Source organism: Carassius gibelio, chromosome A7 (genome assembly GCF_023724105.1).
Source record: "Carassius gibelio isolate Cgi1373 ecotype wild population from Czech Republic chromosome A7, carGib1.2-hapl.c, whole genome shotgun sequence".
NCBI lineage: Eukaryota > Metazoa > Chordata > Actinopteri > Cypriniformes > Cyprinidae > Carassius > Carassius gibelio.
The window spans coordinates 9,462,324-9,481,737 of NC_068377.1; the positions used below are offsets into that span (position 1 = coordinate 9,462,324).

General features: G+C 39.5%; 1 long non-coding RNA gene across 1 annotated transcript; it reads right to left on the reverse strand.

The window, feature by feature from the left end:
• Positions 1-7,880: 7,880 nt before the first annotated feature.
• LOC128016595 (uncharacterized) lies at positions 7,881-9,351 on the reverse strand. The gene is made up of 3 exons (XR_008184216.1): positions 9,279-9,351; positions 9,118-9,181; positions 7,881-8,329 (listed from the first exon to the last, which is right to left on the reverse strand). It is a non-coding gene; the product is annotated as an uncharacterized LOC128016595 (long non-coding RNA).
• Between the last annotated feature and the right edge of the window lie 10,063 nt (positions 9,352-19,414).

Consider the following 19,414-nt stretch of genomic DNA (forward strand, 5'->3'; position numbering starts at 1 on the left):
GCAACCCGAGGAGGGACCACCTCGATGGCCTCCATCCTCAGGGAGAGTCTACTTCTGTTCCATTTACCACAGCCTGCTTGTGGCCCACCAGAACTGGATTCTGTGGCCTCTCACTACAGTGTGCAGGACCCACTGAGACACATATGGCAGTAGTTTTCATGCTGCCAAAAAGTCTACTAAGGGAATCAGCCTCTCAAGACTTATTTCTGGTGTCATCAGAGCAGTTAGCTCGGTGCCCTGAAGTGGCGCACCGGCAGGAGATGACCGAACTAGCTGCTCTGGAAACCTCCAAGGAGGTCACGAGCCTCTTAGCACCGCTACGTTTCCTGGCGGTAACTGAGGGAAGCACTCGCCAGAGACCGCTGCACCCTGGAACACCAGCAGGGTTGGCAGAACGATCTCCTGAGGGCACTGAGAAGAGACGGGCACCGTGTAATGTGGTGTACACCACTCTTCACCAGAGGGAGCTGGCCCTCAAAAAGTCCTAGGCCTTAGGCATCAGGACATTATGACGAAGGCTATCCAGCGAAAATGACAGTCTGCAGAACCGCTTTCCACTAGAAGCCTTCGGCCTGGGAGCACCACTCTGACTCTAGCTTCTGCGAAGTACAAAAGTGACACCCCGGGCAAGAGGGGCTAGAACATGGTTGGGACTGCTTCGCCCAGCAGCCCCTGACTGCCTCAACCTCCTCAGAGGAAGAGAGGTAAACACATGTTCTCACACAAGAAATTACATCCCAAGAGCCCATGTACATCTAACTTCACATTGTCAGATAAATATGTCATTTTATTCCTCAGAATTAAATGTAGTCAACAACCAGATCAACACGGTCTGGTGTAGAAAAACACATCAAAATGAAACAATATAATATGTATTTTTCTTTTTTGCCACTCAAACAACATCAATCTCACCTTCAGCAGATAGAGGGTTTGGGCCCTGGTGTTATGGCAGGGGTAGGAGAGCTCTCACAGGAGCAGGGCCAACGGGCTATGGTGGTTGGGGGGCCCGCCGTTTTTTTGTTGATATCTGCGGGCTTGCAGCAAATGAGTGACAGAGTTTGGTCCCAGCATACACCAATTCCTTGTAGCTGTTTTGATACATCACAATCTGTCTGTGAGGAGCTCTGTGGGCAGGGCTCAGCCGGGATAGTGTCCATCAACAGTGCTTGTTTTGGCTGCATGGAGTTATCAGTGTCCTTGTGGGATATATCAACCACATGATGACTCGGACCCGGTGTGTGTGTGCTGAATGGATTGACACACTCTGCTGAAGGATGATGGAGGGAAAAGTAGATATTGTCCTTAAACACTCTAGCATCAAGTTTGTTTGGGTGGAGGTTATCTGGTTTAAACAATTGTCTATGGCCCCAGAAAAGAGGGGCATAATAAAAGAATAGGCATAATATGCTTGTGTAACTGGTGCTTGTGCAACTGATGCTGGTACAACTGGTGAGCTCATCGACGCCTTCCAATTCGATCTCCTCAGAGAAAGACAGGCAGCGCGTCGCGCCCTCCCACCGGGGAAAAGGACCGCGAACGCGGGCTTACAAACCCCTGAGAGTGGGCACCGGTTCTGATGGTTAAGGAAGAAGATAGGGACTTGCTTGTCTACATTCTTTCCAGCGGATCCGAAAGTGAAACCCACGAGCACAATCCAACCTTAAACCCGTGAAAGTGTCAAACTGTAAGCAGTCAAACCCGTGACCTCCCACGCGTGAACTCGTACTAGATCGATGTACTCCAATTTCCGAGTTCTGATGTCACACAGCACGCGAAAAAACAATGGGAGCCCCTACCAATAATACTGCTTACGGATGCAGTGTTTATACAAGTGGTTCATGTTGAAAAAATTATTTTAGGTCAATGTAACATTGCAATAAAATAAATAATCTAGCTACAATTCCTTGCGCTCAGAAAGTTTGGCGTAACTTGCCTGGAACGATATAAAGTTGTTAGTTGTGGTATGAAATAGTGATTACGAGCTCAAAAACCTGCCTGGAACGCAGCATCAGAACTATAGGGACTGACTGGGATGAGGAAGAGGTGGCAAGAGCCAACATGTATGAAGGCCTGCAGTCTTGTAATTTCGAACCAGCCAGACGTGAGAGGGCAAATGAGGAATTTCCACGAACTGATGTCCGTCAAAGCCCATTAAATACATGGTCCGAGGAGAATGAGTGGTGAGTTGGTGAAGTGTCCTGGTGAGTTGTCATCATTTAGCAACGCAGCAATGAGCACTGGAGCTAGTCTACGAGCAGCAGTGCACAATAATGACACATATATTTTTTACTGCCATTGAATAGCACCGAGTGAAAAATCAACGTTTTCTTTATATCTAGTGGCAGTGATCATGACGTTAGTTCAGATAACTATCGGTAACCTTTGTCATAGTGTCTTAGAACTGGTAAGCTTTGTCTTTGTCCTCTAAACTTTGTTATGTGCTTTTAACTAACAAGTTTTTTAATGTTTGGTGAGTGATTAAAGCTGGATTAAGCACAGTAAAAAAAATAAAAAAAAACCTTTGGTGGATGGAAACTTTTCTCGCGGTTTAACCAGTTTGACGTTACGCTATCAAAGCCACTCATACACTCCAAAGTGCTCTGCTTTGATACAGTGACTCTTCCACCCAAATCAATATTTCCTGTTTTGATACTTTCAGTATCAAATTTGCTTGCAGTGTTGTGTCCTTTGCGCATCATGCCTTGTCTTCCCAGATTTGGAAAAGAAAGCAGGTCTACTGCTGAAATGTCAGATAGCACCTTGGGTTTGCAGAGCCTTTTGTTACTTAGTAATGCATAATGCTGCATTACAGTCAGGTTTTTGAGCCCATAAGTCACGACTTCAAATCACAACTCACAACTTTGTAGCATTCCAGGCAAGTCACGCCAAACTGTCTGAGCGCAAGGAATTGTAGCTAAATTATTAAATTTATTGGAACTTTATATTGCACTAAATTCTATTTCTTACTGTGTACCACTTGCATAAACACGGCATCCTTAGGCAATATTATCCGTAAGTGCTGTCATTGTTGTTTCGCTGGTTATGTGACATCAGAGTTTGGAACTGGAAGTACATCTATCTAGTACGAGTTCACGGGTGGGGAGTCACGGGTTTGACTGCCATTCTGGTGCACTTTCATGGGTAGAAGGTTGGAAAAACACGGGTTAAGGGTTGCCTGAAAAGCGGCATAAATCTTCTGAAAGATACTACATGTTTAATCAAGTCTGACTTACTCCAGAGGGTAATTTTTTTTCATAAGACTGACTATCTTTCCAAAATGTGACATTTCTTTAATTAAACATTTCTTTAATTAAACAGCATTACTTTTTTAGAAGGTGTAGAAAGGGGAAGCACTGGGATAAACAAACCGCTAATTACTACTCCCTTCTCCACAACTTTGTTTGCTTTCTCAACTGAATTCAAAAAATAAAACAATAGCGTTATTAATTCTAGATGCTGCTAAAATACATTTATTGCCAAAGATATCACCAATGGCCAGAATGCACGTCTCCACATTCACAATGAACACCAGTTTCAATCTGTGGTACCATTGTGAGAGACTCCAAACTAGTGCTTGTGTTTTGGGCTGCCATGCTTCCCAGCAATGCACTTGTTGGGTCTTTAACGCCTAAAAACCCCTCAAGGAAACTGCATTTCACCACACGATGCACCACAAATATAAAAAGCAACCGAAAAAAATATATATATAGAAAAGAAAAAAAAAAGAGAAAAATGCAAGACAATGGTAATTCAAAGTCCTTCACATAAAACAAAGTAAAAAAAAAAAACCTAAAATAAAAAAATCACAAAAATAAAACAAGAAATTTAAAAACTTTTTAAAATTATTTAAAAATTGACTCAAAAATAATTTAAGAGAGTTAAACATAGAAAATGATTTTACATAAAATACAGTGCAATCAGTTTGGTCACTGCACAGTGCTCATTCAATAAATGATTCAAGATTTTTATTTGTCACATACACGATTATATAGAGCATATATAACCAGCAGTGAAATGTGATCTAAAACAGCTAAACAGCCTCTCCTTGTTTTGTGTGATCCCTCTGTATTTCTAAAGCCCCTTTCACACTGCCATTCCGGCAAATACACGGGTAAAGTGTTCCGGCAATTGTTCCCGGGTCGCTAGATTTTGCACTTTCACACTGCCAGTGATTACCCGGGATATGTGCGTGCTTTCACACACAACCCGTAAAGATCCCGTAACGACACGTGACATCAGTGCGTGACGTGTAATGTACGAGTCGAAAACGTTAGGCACGTTATACTTTCACTGAAGCAAGCAGACGATCTCTGCGTCAGCGCAGAAAGTGAGGAACAAACTGATCTCTACTTCATTACAGTTTGCACATATATTTCCGTTGCAAACATTGATCTTCCTTCAAAACAGCCGGTAAAAGAGTCGTGCGATAACGTGCGACATCACTTCGACACGGCATTAGATCTGGCTTCTGTTCACACAGCGCTTGTCCTGGATTGAACCTAGCAATGTTACTAGGTCCCCGACCCGGGTTCAATGCCGGAATCAATCCCGGGACGTGGTTGCTTTCACACAGAAGGCGACCCGGCAATGTTCCGGCAATATGCCGGGTCCGACGTGCAGTGTGAAAGGGGCTCAACTGACTAGATTCTAGTGATCTGAGTGGTCTGTTAGTAATATATTCTGTGAGCATATCTGCAATGCATTTAGGTCATTAAGTGATTTATAAACGCGTAAAAGTACTTTAAAATGAATCCTAAATGTAACTGGAAGCCAGACCTGAGGACTGGTGTGATATGTTGATGTTTTCTGGTTCTAGTCAGAATTCTGGCACCAGCGTTTTATATGAGCTGCAGCTCTCTAATGGTCTTCCTGGGAAGGCCAATGAGGAGACCATTGCAAAAGTCCACTCTGCTGTTGATAAAGTCATGAACAAGTTTCTCAAGACTGGAAACAAAGATGACAGTATGCTGATTTAGTTACTGCTTTGACATGACTACTAAAACTAAGGTCTGTCTCCAGAATAACACTTGATTTCCAGTTGTTTGACCCCTAGAGTCAAGGTATGCATTCACCTTGAAAACATCATCTTTGTTTCCAAATGTAATGACTTCAGTTTTTTCCTTATTTAACTGAAGAATGTTCTGGCACATCCAACTGTTTCATCAATGCATTGGCAGAGGGAGTCATTGGGGCTGTAGTCATTTGGCATTAAAGCTAAGTAAATCTAGGTATCATAAGCATAGCTATGATAGGCAATTTGGTTCTTTCACATTATTTGACTTAGTGGGAGCATATACAGGCTAAACAAGAGTGGTGCATGAACTGAGCCTTGTGGGACGTCCACTTAGACTTATGCTCTCTTGTACTCACATAATAACCTCTCCCACAGTTTTCCAGTCTCTGTAGAAGTATTTTTTGATCGATAGTGTCAAATTCATCACTGAGATCTAGAAATACCAGCACTGATATTTTGCCAGAATCAGAATTTAAGCAAATATCATTTGTTATCTTAATGAGGGCTGTCTCTGTGTTGTGATGTGGCTGAAAACCAGATTGAAAATTGTCCAGGTGTCCAGGTTTTTAACTGAATAAAAACTACCTATTATATAATTTTGCCTATAAAAGGAAGATTTGATATTGGTCTATAATTGCTCAAAATTGTGTTATCAAGATTGCTCTTTTTCAGAAAGGGCTTATCAACTGCAGTTTTCAGGGAGTCTGGAAAAGTCCCAGAAAGAAGTGAGGCGCATAGATTTGTTTCTAAACTGTTTAGCACACTTGAAAAATATGTGGGAAGTGTGTCAAGATTGCAGGTTGATGATTTTAGGGGCTGCACTATTTCTTCCAAAATGTTGCTATCAATTGCTTCATAATTAGATATATTATCTTTTTGATACTGCTGCCAAATCTGTCTGACCCCTGCATAACTTGAGGATGTGCTAAGAAAGCAACTGTTCTTGCCACAGTGGGCAAACACCTCTCACACTCACCACACACGCCTCACAATCGCTTAACAGATGCTCATTCATGTATAGAAAAGAGAGAGAGGGAGAGCGAGAGAAAGAGAAAGAGAACTAATATCACACTTAACTTTTTTGTAAGGAATATGCCACAGTGTGTGCAAAAAAAGAAAAAAAAAAACCTGTCTATAAATTTACAATATGGATTTAACCATTCCAGAGTAAATGAATAAAAATGAGTGTCAAAGTCCAAATGAGGCAGCATCTCTTCATAATGAGGAGGTCTGCTAGGTAGATCTGCTACTCTCCAGAGACTGTGGCCTTTTATCCCTACATGTTTACCAGGGCTGTACCCCAGAGTCTAGTTGCCTGGGTTTGTTAAACTCAGTGGTACAAGTAGTTCTTTGCTGGATCCCAGTTGCTCCATGCTCTTGAGAGCACCTAATGACTGGGTATGATTTTTGTGTTCAGGACAAGTTAACTTGAACCCTTTCCTTGCCATATTTCACCTGTGTGTCATACACAAACCACAATTAGTTCAGCATTGCTTTTACATAAACATATTAAATCAATGCTAGTGAATTTCTCAACCACAAGCTGGTGACATACACACAAACACACCTGAATGTGATCTTGTGTGATTGGTTATATCTTGGGTATCTTCGTTGGAGTCAGATTCATAAAAGAAAGTGAAAGAGAGAATTTTTGACAATCTCTTTATTTACAACTAATTTTAGGTAAACATTAAGACAGACAGAGAGAATGTGTGAGAGACCGACAGAGAGAGAGAGAGAGAGAGAGAGAGAGAGAGAGAGAGAGGGGGCAGGCAAAGTGTCTCTAGTATAACAGCAAGGTAGTACTGTCCTGCAAGCTCTCTCCATCTACTTCAATCCCAAAAAAGGACATAAATAAAAGCCAGTCTACTAGAACTCTGTTGAAGAGGGAAAGTGTGAAGAGGAGAGCAAGAAAAAGGAAGAAAAACGGATACTGATTTAATTGGAGACATTTCATCTGAGAATTTAACATGGGGTGAGTTGAAAATTTGAAATTGCATACTAATCCAATTGTAAGAGAGGTGAGTCATGTTTGTATTACAGATCAAGTTAATGTGAGTAATATATCAGCATGGAGGAGGTCCTAGAACTGTGAGGTGATTGATATACCTCTTGACATCAGGATGTGATGTGTTTGAGTAGGTGTGTGCTGTTACAAAGTTAAAGCTGTAGGTTATGTAACAACATAACACAAATACATCATTTATTGTTTATGACTTTCTTAAAATCATTATGAATGATATGAAAACTGTCAACAGGTCTTTTTGTGTCAACAGATTTATTAACTTTTAATTCACACTCACCATATGTTGTGTCATAAATGTGTGTTTGGATTTTCATGCCTTAGTTTGTTCAGTTGTGTTCGGCTCATCACCAACGTTGTTTGTGTTTGTCAAACCCAAAAGCTATTTTTGGACTGTCCTTTTTTTGTAACAATTTACAAGCTTTCAGATGAGTTCAAACCACAGATACAAAACAAAAAACAAAACTGATCTCACTTTTGAAGAACTGTGTCAGTAATTTTAGCTGTCATAAAACAGGTCTTCCAGTCTACTGGTATAGAGTTTGGAAGTGAACATTCAATTACCAATTATTATTTATATTATTTACTCACCCTCAAGTCGTTCCAGACTGTATGGGTTTAGGTTGTCCTTGATACACAACAGGTCATAGTTACATTAACTGCGGATGTGAAAAATGTTTAGTGAACTATGAAAAATATGGTAAACATGTTTGATTAGTGTAACCCTTTTTACGATATAGTAACAGGTAATTAGTTATACTTAACAGTATTTGGACCAGTAACAGAAGATGCTAAGTCTTTAAGAGCCAGTGGTTTTACATCAATAAAGACAGGAAACAGTAATTTGTGTTATTGTGATCACTCTTTGTTTAACAACAGGAACAATAACAACAGTGTAACAATTTAGTTCAGAGAATGTACATAAAGAAATAAGAAAATAATAAAGCCGGCATAAGTTTCCCTTAAAACAAAAGAAATAAAACCCAGTTCCAAAAATAGTCTTATTGCTCATTGGGGCCCTTTTTTTCTTTGGTTGAATCAGTGTCGTGACAGTATCAGTATGCCAGTGCTCGTGGATCCTACCACACAATCCGTGAAAAAGGGAAAGTGAAACTGCGCGTAGACTTATGCTCGTGGGTCCGTGGCTCGCCACCCAACGTAAGCTGTGAATCTTTCGGGGTTTCAGGGTACGAACATCCAATCCCAATTCAACCGGAAGGCTTCAACTCCAGGTCGAGCGTGACTTCCGATCCATGTGCGTCACTGGAATTAATCTGTCAAAAAAACCTGACCTATGGGTTGGCCAGAGGAAATCCAAAAGCTCATTACATTCATATTCTGTCTATCTCATGAATTATCACCAATCAATAACATTTCACTTTATATCAACTGGTTCAAATCATGTTCTCAAGAAGGTTCAGTCGTATGACAATAATATATCATGTATCAAATCCAAATGTTTATAGTAGTGAACTATAAATATATCCTAAAGCGCTTTTACATTCATGTTCATTCATTTTAAACAAAACCAATTTCAAGTATTAATGGTTATTGCTATTTAAGTTAGTAACAACTCACAATACAAATACTATAAAAATAAAAGCTACAATTTGTGCAAAACAAATATTGCAACATTCATAGAGATCTAGGAGGTACTAGTAAGGCTAAGCGTGCTTTATCATCACTTCCTGCACCGGTAACATTGAGGGAATGCACTAAAAATCTGACCTCTTAAATCACTGACATGAAAATTTACAAACATATACTTTAAAACTTTTTTTCCTTTTACACACATATAAAACATATTTAAACATATTTATATAGAAAACAGCATCTTTTGCAAACCCAACTGGAAATAAATCCATTTTGCAAGGATAAGAGCGCATATGGCACTGAACACCTAAGCTAGCAGGATAGCTAGGCTCACATTAGCAGCATTAACATCGTGATACAGCATTGAGTAGCAATTACAGCCGTTAACAGCCTTTCTAAACGGCAGCTTATCAACTGTTACCATTCCCAGCATAATTAGTTCCTTTACAGGTAACCTAACAGGTCTCAGAGTTTTTTTCTCACTCACCGTTGAGTCAATGAGTGGGTCTCTCTAAATTGGCTGTCTGATCAGCGTCTGCCGATCGCGCTCTCTATAAAGTGTAAACATGACAACATAGCCGTCATCATATGTTTAACATCCTCATTAATTAATGAAATCCCGTTGGAGGGGATATTTATGTTTCTTACCCTATGGATGGTAATTAAATTGGAATTCAGATAGGCAACGAACAGCCATGCAGTCTTTCAGTCAGGAAGTAGCTAACAGGAAGTCAAGGCAGAGCTCGATTGCCTGAAACTTTGGAGTTCAGTGATTGGTCAGCTCCTCACAAAAGGGAGCATGGGAATTGTAGTGCGAACAGTTTTTTTCAAGGGGAAAATCGCTCTTTTTCTATCTTCTTATGCATTTGATCACTTATTGTAGATTACGTTTTTTTCTTTTTTTTCTCTAATACATAGAAAATGTACTTTGATTAATTAGCTTAAAACATTTATCTCAAGACTCAATTAACTTTAAGAAAGGGATTATTATGCCAAGACTTCGTTTTAAGACCTGGTTACATTAGCTACTGGGAAATAGTTGATGTACAAAGGCAATGGTGTTAAATAAATCTTTTGATCAATCTGGTTAACTCAAGTAAGAGTTTGAGTTGATCCCCCTGTGTTATGGTAGATGTTTAAGAAGGTTTTTTGACTACTTGTATAAGTCACAAATTCCACAAGGGATAGAGCTGCAAATTCTCACTGAACCAAGTTCTCAATTAGTTGATCTTAAATTTCCATTTCTAGGCAAGAGTTATTCCAAAGCCCTCTTACTAAAAATAACAATGAATGGATGAGCAAAAATTTGTTGATGGAAGAATATTATTACAGTTTTTTTCAATCGCTAACAAGCGCTTAACCATACTTCAGATACTTTTTCTAAACTCTTAACACAGACTAACACCTACAAAACACAATTGGCCAAATGGATAATTTTCTTCTCAAAAACACATTTTGTTAAATATATACTAAATCTTCATTTCAAAATAGAACGCATCTTTCTCTGCACACACCAACTTTACCAAAACACTGGAAATCTGACTCAAAATTAAATTATTCTGTCAAAGAATAACACTTGTTTTCACCTCACAAGGTACATGCAGTCAATCAAAGTACACCAGGTTTCAAAATACTGGCTATTGTTGACATTACAAAAACTGCATAGACTTTTCAGTCTCAGTTTTACAGGTATTTGCATGCAAAACATGCAATTCACTGTTTTACACTAAATTTCTTGGTTAGGAACTGTATGTCCAAATATACAGTAATGTTCACATTCAAAAGCATTCCAGCAAAAAGCTATTTTTTTCCTTTACTGTTTACTGCAGGAGGTACAGTAGAAACACGGTATGATAGAACAGAAAAGATTTGACAGTATTGCTTACAGTGAACAACATATCAATTAAACACATAAGAGCATTCTGAACAAAAAAACAACAACAGCAAAAAGCCCAGATAAAAAAACAAGGGGGGGGGGGGGGTAAAATAAAAACAATCTCTCACTGCTCCTGCTCCTCTCACTGCTCCTGCTCCTCTCACTGCATCTCTCACTGCTCCTGCTCCTCTCACTGCATCTTTCACTGCTCCTGCTCCTCTCCCTGGGCCCTTTGCTCTTACTCTTCCTCGTCCATACATTACAGTGTTTGTCTTTTTCTGTTTCCAAAAACATCACTCTTCAAAGTCCTCCTTTTATTGTATAAGTGTCAATGTAATAGAAAAAATAACCCCTGCCATTGAGTCTAAGCCAGATTGGAATCAGCTGTGGTTGGCCCAATTTACACAACATAAATCAGCTAAGATAAATTGTTTTTGAACTGATATCATCGCAGAAGCAGAGGTTTTTATACTGTATCTAAGGTTTGGAACATTGTTTTTGCTATTCTGGGATGTTGTGTGTTAACATTTGTAAATACTACAAAAACGATCCATAATTTTGTTGGGAGGTATAGCTTGTCTGTTCAGAAAATGTAAGCATTGTGGAAATATGTTCAATGACTCCATATTGTGTGAAAACGACATGAAATGTGTGAATGGTATGGCCACAATAGACGGATGCTGTGCTAATTGTGTTTAGAGTTTTGAAAATGTGACAACTGCTTGGACAAATGCTTGTTAGCGACTGAAAAAAACTGTAAATTCCAAATATTTGAAATAATTGATTTCTTTATGTATTTATTTATGTTCAGTGTCATGTATCACTTAATAAAGTATTAAACGAATAACTGTTGTTAGAGCACTTTTATTTTTGCTAATATTTCCCATCTCAATAAAAAAATTAAAGTGTCTAATTCTCACAATTTTTGGTTTAGCACTATTTAGCACATGTAAAATAATAAAAATAAAAAAAATTGTTGCAGTTGCACATTAAACTTTTTGCTTCGGAGCCCAGCCTTTCAGCTTGTGTTCAATCGAGCAAGAGTGTCTGCAAGACAGCATTTCTCGGTGTTGTTAAGGTGCATTAGTGGGGGTTGCTGGTCCAGTGCTGCCGCTTTTGTGTTTGGATGGCGTTCTGCAGCTTGTTAAACTGCAGTCATGTTGCAACCTCCCCTACATTTTTTTTTTCTAAAAAAGCTCCACAAGTGGCCTCTTTTTAAAGATGGCCTTCCATTCATGTGTTCCTGGATGATGTCACTTCATAGCTCTGTCTGATGGTCATGATTGCTGCATTTCATGCCTGGGCTTTCAGCACACTGAGGCAGTGCTTGTGGATGATTCATGTTCTCATTATGGGATCATGATCATTGCGATGTTGCAATCTAGACTCCGCTTCTTGGAACGAGGGGGAATCACGCTTGCTATGCCCCGTTCTATTTCCTCTATCTCTCAGTAGCGGAGGAATACTTCGGCATATGGTCAGGATGAGCTGAGGTTTATAGTGAGGGCTTCCCAGGGGTCTAGAGTCTCATTCGTAGCCCCAGCAGAAGATATGATGTTGATCACTGCATCAGGGGCAGAGCTAGGCTCTGAGGTTTTAGACTTGGCTGCGTTACCGCCATCAGGGAAAGTGGAATTGCCCGAGTCAGATCCAGAGCTGACTGCTATGCTTTCCCGGGCAAATGAGAGCGTTTGGTTCCAATGGAAACTCCCTCCATCTCCCGAGTGCTCAAGGCTGGATGATTGGTTCCTGGGGGTCACACACTGATCCTCAGCATCCACATCTGGTTCCATTCCTCCTGGAGGTGCATGAAGAGGTTACCAGGTCCTGGAGGGCACCTTTTTCTGCCCAAAACAGAGCTAGTGACTCTTCTGTCCTTACTATCTTCGACGGGCGAGGCGGCTAAGGGGTATGGGGAGGTCACCCCAGTCGAGTGCGCTATTGCAATGCAGCTTTGCAGCAGCAGCTGGCTGCACCTTGGAGCTTGCAGAAGGAACGTGGTGCAGCTCTGAGACGGATGACCAATAGACTCTGGATCCTGCTCTTCAGAAGACGATGACCTCACCACTCCTTCCCCCGGAGGAAGGCCTGATAGAGAATATTTTCTTCCCTTTTTGTTTTGTTCTGCCACTGGTTCCCCAACCAGTGGTACCCAAACATTAAACAAAAGAGCAGTTTCCTGTTTCTCTTGGTCTCAAAAGGGAGAGGATGATAATGTGCAAGACACTCCTTCAACACTCCCGTCCCCTCTACTTTCGCCATTGGGCAGCAGGGCCCAGTTCAAGGATGCTATGCCCTCTCACATGCTCCTGGGCCTCCACATTCTGAACTGAGCCCTCCACAGGCTCCTGTTCAGGATGTTGATGCAGAAACATAGTTTTCAGTGCATTCATCCAGACGATTGGTTGGCAGCGATTGCACTTAAGGACACTTACTTTCATGTCTTGATTCTCCCTCGACACAGGTCATTTCTCCACTTCACATTTGAGGGGCAAACATATAAGTACATGGTCCTCCCCTTTGGTCTGGCCCCTTTCACCTTGTGTCTTCACCAAGGTCATGGAGGCAGCCCTAATTCCATTTAGGGAAAGAGGCATTCACATTCTCCATTAATTTGACAACTGGCTCATATTGGCCCAATCTCAAGCACGGTTGTGCAAACACAGGGACAGAATACTCATCTACTTCAGCCGGTTGGGGCTTCGGGTCCACAGGGAAAAGAGCAAACTCTCCCCCATGCAGAGGATCTCTTTTCTCGGTATGGAGTTGGACTCTTTCAGACTAAAAGTGTTCCTGTAGCTCAAGTGGTAGAGCATTGCATTAGCAAACAAGCAAGCGCAAGTTTGGTGGTTCGATTCCCCGTGAACATATGATAGGTAAAATATTGTTAGCCTGTATGTACTGTAAGTCGCTTTGGATAAAAGCGTCTGCTAAATGCTTACATTTTGTAGAACGCCTTTCAGTAGAGCGTGCCCAGTCAATGCCGAACTTCCTTGAGTCATTTCAGCGCAGGAGGGCAGTCCCACTGAAACATAGCTACCTTTTTTTTTTTTTCGCCATTCCCCTCTACGGACCACATACGTGCACTTAAGTGCTTTTCAGTTCAGTTTCCCTTTTGGTGAACCCTGTTGAAGTTCCTCCTGCACCATCGGTGGTCAGGCGTAGAGAAATGCCAGGTCCAGCACTCATGTGTATGCCCAGGGTGCACCCATTTGTCTCAAGAGACACCTGAAGCAGTGATAAGACCAATAATGGTTGTAATCCAAGAATCAAAACCCTTTTGTTTAGAACCATGCCAGCAAATGCTGATTGTCCCCTGCTGACCTGCGTTCATGTTTCACAGTAAGGGCAATAATTAAAACTGAACAACAGAACAAAGAACATTGTAACTGGAAAGGTTCCAGTGACAGACACCTCAGGACTTTCCCCACTTTCCCCCTCCTTTCTCTACATCCCAGAAAAACGTGCGCTTTTCCAATGTACAAACAAAGGAACATAAAACCCCTAACTCTAACCATAACAAATTAAATTTGGAGTCAGCTCAATAAATCACTTAGAATCTTAAGCTTTGATTCTCCTCTTTAAAAGAAAAGAGCTACAAAAAAATCCCTACAAATCTTTTCAATGGTATGGATTTTCCTCAGGGTAAGCCTGTGTCTTTTCCTAGCAGAGATTTTTCTGCCATCTCTGCTGATTATGTAGAGATCTCACCCCAGGTGGGCTGAGTGTACCACAGGGACTTTCTGCATGTAGCACTGCCTTATGGCCAGTCCATATGTGTAATTTCCAAATGATACCTCTTATCCACAGGATGTGGCTTCCGTGGCGTTCCCCTACTTGGGTACACTTTCCCAGTGTTATCTAATATCCCACTGTAAAAAACAGCAGTGGCGGACACCTCTGCCTAATTCCTGTCCTATCTTCTGCCCCAACTGGCCTGTTGGGACTTGCTGGCTTTCGCAGGGGACTGGAGGGGATCAGCAATAGTGGCACTTTCATATGGATCCCAATTCGTCAGTAACCGCTGACATAACATCACTGTTTCCTCCTCCAGGAAATGAGAGTTATATATGTAACCAGGACATTATTTTGCAGAAGCTCATAGGGAATGCAGTTTTTTTTTTCTCAGCCAACTCAAGTTTGAATTTTTCAAAGTCCTATCCCCTCAGAAATTACTAAAAGCAATATGGATGTCAATATAATGCCAGGATATATGTGGTAAAGACTAAAATATACATAACTGTAATAAAAATGCAGTTCTGTAATTATTTCATGTTTCCAGATAAGACTGCAGATGTTCATAATCATTGTCTAATATCAGTCAGTTTGTTAATAAAAAATTGGACACTTTTATTACATCAGCCTAATATAGTTTTGTAATGTGTTAGCCTGTCGATGATTACACTTCTACAAATATAGCTTCACATCACAAAAAACTGGGGTTATAGCCATTGTTTTGTGTGTGGAAAGAAGTGTGACAAAATCTTGGACACTGCCTCAGGGAAATCAAGTGTGTTTTCACACACTGAAATAGCTCCTCTGTTCTTTCCATCAACAGTTTCCCCTGAATTAACAGCTTACACAGAGGAATACCTGTACATCATTAGAGTGGAAAAACAAGATAAACCTCAACCATCTTAAAGTATTGTTCTACAAACCCGATTCCAAAAAAGTTGGGACACTGTACAAATTGTGAGTAAAAGAAGGAATGGAATAATTTACAAATCTCATAAACGTATATTTTATTCACAATAGAATATAGATTAAATATCAAATGTTGAAAGTGAGACATTTTGAAATGTCATGCCAAATACTGGCTCATTTTGGATTTCATGAGAGCTATTCATTCCAAAAAAGTTGGGACAGGTAGCAATAAGAGGCCGGAAAAGTAAATGTACAAATAAGGAACAGCTGGAGGACCAATTTGCAACTTATTAGGGCAATTGTCAACATGATTGGGTATAAAAATAGCCTCAGAGTGGCAGTGTCTCTCAGAAGTCAAGATGGGCAGAGGATCACCAATCCCCCCCAATGCTGTTGCAAAAAATAGTGAAGCAATATCAGAAAGGAGTTTCTCAGAGAAAAATTGCAAAGAGTTTGTAGTTATCATCATCTATAGTGCATAATATCAATCAAAGATTCAGAGAATCTGGAACAATCTCTGTGTGTAAGGGTCAAGGCCGAAAAACCATACTGGATGCCCCTGATCTTCAGGCTCTTAGACAGCACTGCATCACGTACAGGAATGCTACTGTAATGGAAATCACAACATGTGCTCAGGAATACTTCCAGAAAACATTGTCGGTGAACACAATCCACGGTGTCATTCGCAGTTGCCTACTAAAACTCTATAGGTCAAAAAAGAAGCCATATCTAAACATGATCCAGAAGTGCAGGCATTTTCTCTGGGCCAAGGCTCATTTAAAATGGACGGTGGCAAAGTGGAAAACTGTTCTGTGGTCTGACGAATCAAAACTTGAAGTTCTTTTTGGAAAACTGGTACGCCATGTCATCCGGACTAAAGAGGACAAGGACAAGTTGTTATCAGTGCTCAGTTCAGAAGCCTGCATCTCTGATGGTATGGGGTTGCGTGAGTGCGTGTGGCATGGGCAGCTTACACATCTGGAAAGGCACCATCAATGCTGTAAGGTATATCCAAGTTCTAGAACAACATATGCTCCCATCCAGACGTCATCTCTTTCAGGGAAGAACTTGCATTTTCCAACATGACAATGCCAGGACACATACTGCATCAATTACAACATCAGACTGTTATAAAAAGAAGAGGGGATGCCACACAGTGGTAAACATGGCCTTGTCCCAACTTTTTTGAGATGTGTTGATGACAGGAAATTTAAAATCCACTTATTTGTCCCTTAAAATTATATATTTTCTCAGTTTAAACATTTGATATTTCATCTATGTTGTATTCTGAATAAAATATTGAAATTTGAAGCTTCCACATCATTGTATTCTGTCTTTATTCACAATTTGTAAAGTTTCCCAACTATTTTGGAATCAGGTTTGTATTCATGGTTATTGTTGTGACAACCTGCTAATGTTGAGAAATGTCATTTGCCAGTTGAAATTAGCATTTAAGGTAGATGAAGGACAAGGTCAGAAAAAAAAAGCCCCACAAAGCAAAATTAAAGAAGTTCTCGTTCTGCATTTGTCACGCTGTCAGTCTCTGTTTTCCTGGGTGTCCCCTAGTGAGCTCACTTCTCCTTAGGCACTTCACCATAGGCACTTTAATTCCGCTAGTCTGGTCATGTCGTCACAGTAATTGCACTCCAATTAAATCGCACAGGTGCTGACAATCCTTTGTCATTAGTCTCCCTATATAGAGCTGTCTTTCTCTGTTGTCTGTATGGAGTCCTTACCCTATGTGTGAGTTGTGCTCATCTCCCGAGTCTTCCCGTTACCTTCTTGTTCCTCCGAGTTCTTATCCGTTTCATCCGGTTCCCTCTTTTGTTTGGTTTGTCTCCCATGACTGTTTATTTTGTATTTTTCCCTTCTGTCAATAAAACCCATACTTGCAATTGGATCCTACCCTCTCCTTGTGTTTATCCTAAACCCAACCGTCACAGCATTCTGCATCTGCCAAGTCTTCTTAAACCTTATAATGTTATGTGGAGAAGCAAACCAATGTTAAAGTCTTTGTTCACAAAACTCACCTGTAGTTTTTAAATCTAATATGTTAATATGTCACCAATTACACAGGTATTGTGTGTATCATTACATGATAGACTTGACTTCTTTCATTTTTCCATGAACTTTTTCACACAAGGTTTTGCACTTTAATGTACTTTGGCTGAGACAAATCCCATCAATCCATAAAATATGCATGATATTCAACATCAAACTTCTGAAGTTTAAAAATTGGGTTCACATAACCAAACCAGTATTGCAAGATTGTGTGTTTGACCAACAAATATGTACCAGATATACTTCTATTGTTAGCCGAGACCCACTTTTCAGCCTATTTTACAGCTGTTTAAACTAAGGAGATAGGTATAAATCATAATGATAATTGGGGATTTGACAAGAATCAAGATGGATTGGATGTTTAAAATATTTTTCAGACACAGCAGACAGCAAAGTTTTGAAGATGGCCTACTGTTTGTTGTTCCCACTGGAAACAATACAGAGGATTAATAACCAGAGTAAACCTGGTGTAATGTGTCATAGATTTATGCCTTTAAATTGCTCTGTCATCTAAAAGTATTATTTGTATTTATACTCAATATTTTAGTAGATTATATGCTACACAGCGTGATTTACATTCTCTACTAAAATAAACCATTTATTATTATTATTATTTATTATTATTATTATTATTATATAAATATTTATTTATTATTACTTTATTTTAGTGGAGTACTAGACCATATGTCTTACTTTAATTGTGGTAGAGGTAACTTATTGTGAATTTTAATAGTACATTTTCAAATCTGCTGCTGTTTATTTCATGTAATGCAAAAAGCCATCAATCTTAATAGTGACAATTTTTTTTTAATGTCAGTAGGTTTTGTAACAACAAGCACCATGTGTGTTTTATATTCTTGATGGTCTGGAAGCAAATAGAGACATTCACTGCAATGTCATTACAGATTACCTCATTTATGCAGTGGTAATTTACATAATGTATTTTTGAATGTTAATTAATGATGGAAATGTATTTCAGTTAAGTTAGCATACAAGATTTGCTTGCAGTTTAAATGTTACAAAAGAAGCTTTTTACAACAGGCAAACCACAGCTCAGCTTAGCTCGGGATCTGCTAACATCCTGTTATATATCTCATTAAACAACCTGAATCTAAGGGTAACCCCTCCCCTTTCACAATTTATTTTGTGTTTATTCCAAATCTTGCTAGACCTTTGTGATGTTTGCCAGGGATAGCACTGTGTTTTGTCAAGCTCAGAAAGAAAGACTCAACCCCCTGACACCCCCTCTGCTGCCTCCAAAAAATATTTATCAATATTTAACAATATTCAGCTCATTTCAGAACTGTTCACTAGGAAAGTTTTCTATTGCAAAAGATTTTCTCCAAAATACCCTACTTGTGACCTCTTCATGTCCTAAAGGAGATGTTATATTAAGGAGAATTCCGTGCATGCTGGAGGTAACTATGCCTGCAGAGCATAACTAAGGTATTGATGTGTATGCCGTGGCATATAAACTTTAAACAGCGAACAGGGCATGTATTTATAATAGGATCTGTTAAAGGAGTAGTTCACCCCAAACCACATTCCCCTGTGTTGTTTTAAAGCTGAATACATTATTTTATTTATTTTTTTTATTTTTCATTTTTTAGGTTCCACAACATAAATGTTTGACATTTAAATTTTTGGGGGTAAACTATCCCTTGCATGTATGGAATCAGAAGGGAAATGGGTGGCACATTCTGTTTGCAAATTACACAATAAATTTCAAGGGGGTCTGCTAAATAAAAATGTTTTTAGACTAAAGACAAAACATTTAAATCTTTTTGCTATATATCTGTGATATTTGAATCTATAATTAAAGGATAATTAATAATAGTTATGTTTTATCTAATAACAGTCTTTAATAAAAGGGCTTAAGCAGATAAGACTGTTGCAGCCAGGAGAAATTACGCACCATGACTTACTTAACTTAACTTGACTAAACTATCGTAATCTAATTTTTGTGGTTGCTGAGATATCATAATAATTAATTAATACTTTTTTATATATATTACAATCACATTTAAATACATAAACTCCCAAAACATTTTGTTTTAACTCTCTATAGGGACTCAAGCTTTAATTAGGGGTCAGATACTCGGATAATTTACACCCATTTAGATTAAATCCTATCACTAGTTTCTTGCTGCGTCTCATTGTGTTCTGTTCACAGCGAAGAGAAAATGTTTTATGGTGCTGAATT